Genomic DNA, 942 nt, shown 5'->3' with positions numbered 1-942 from the left:
CAAAGTGAAATAAGCAGAACCAGGAGAACATTGTACACAATAACATCAATATTGTATGATGATCAACTCAGCAAAACAATGATCTAAGATAGTACCAAAGGACTAATGATGAAAAATGTTATCCATTTCCAGAGAAAGAACTGATGGAGTTTGAATGCTGATATAAGCATCCTTTTTTTTTAACTTTATTTTTCTTGGGGTTTTTGTCTGTATTTTCTTTCACAACACGTCTAATATGGAAGTAGGTTTTGTATGACTACACATGTCAAACCTATATCAAATTACTTGCCTTCTCAATGGGGAGGTAAGGGAAAGAGAGAATTTGGAACTCAACACTTTTTAAAAGTGTGTCAACAATTGTTTTACATGTAATTAGAGAAAATATAAAATTTTAAATTTATAAAGATATTAGCAAGGAGAATACAGCAACATGACCAAAATATTATACACCCTGACCAAGTTGAAATTATTCCAGGAATGCAGGGTTGGCATATAGTAGGAAAATTATAATGCATCATATTAATTATTAAACAATAAATACATGTGATTATATTAGGAGATACAGAAAAAACTTAGTCAAAATACAATATCTTGTCTATGTAAAAAAAACTTAAAAGCTTATAAATACAAAGATCTATCCTTAATTTAATATTATTTCTCTAACACCAAGATTCAATATTACATATAATAGAAGTAAACTAGAATTCTTCCCAAAAAGATCATAGGTAAAGCAAGGATGTCCATTATATCCAAGAGTTTTTAATACCATTTATATAGTGTTATAAAGTTTGCAAAATACTTGCCATATCTTATCTCATTTGATGCTCTTAACAATCTTGTGGGTTAGGTGCTATTATTATCCCCATTTTACAGATAAGGAAACTGAGCCCTAAATAAATTAAATTACTTGCCTAGGTCACACAGCTAATGCTGGCTATAGCA

The sequence above is a fragment of the Vombatus ursinus genome, unplaced genomic scaffold, assembly GCF_900497805.2.
Source record: "Vombatus ursinus unplaced genomic scaffold, bare-nosed wombat genome assembly UNPS02015255.1, whole genome shotgun sequence".
NCBI lineage: Eukaryota > Metazoa > Chordata > Mammalia > Diprotodontia > Vombatidae > Vombatus > Vombatus ursinus.
The sequence above is the reverse complement of the archived record's forward strand: the minus strand, read 5'-3'. Positions refer to the sequence as shown.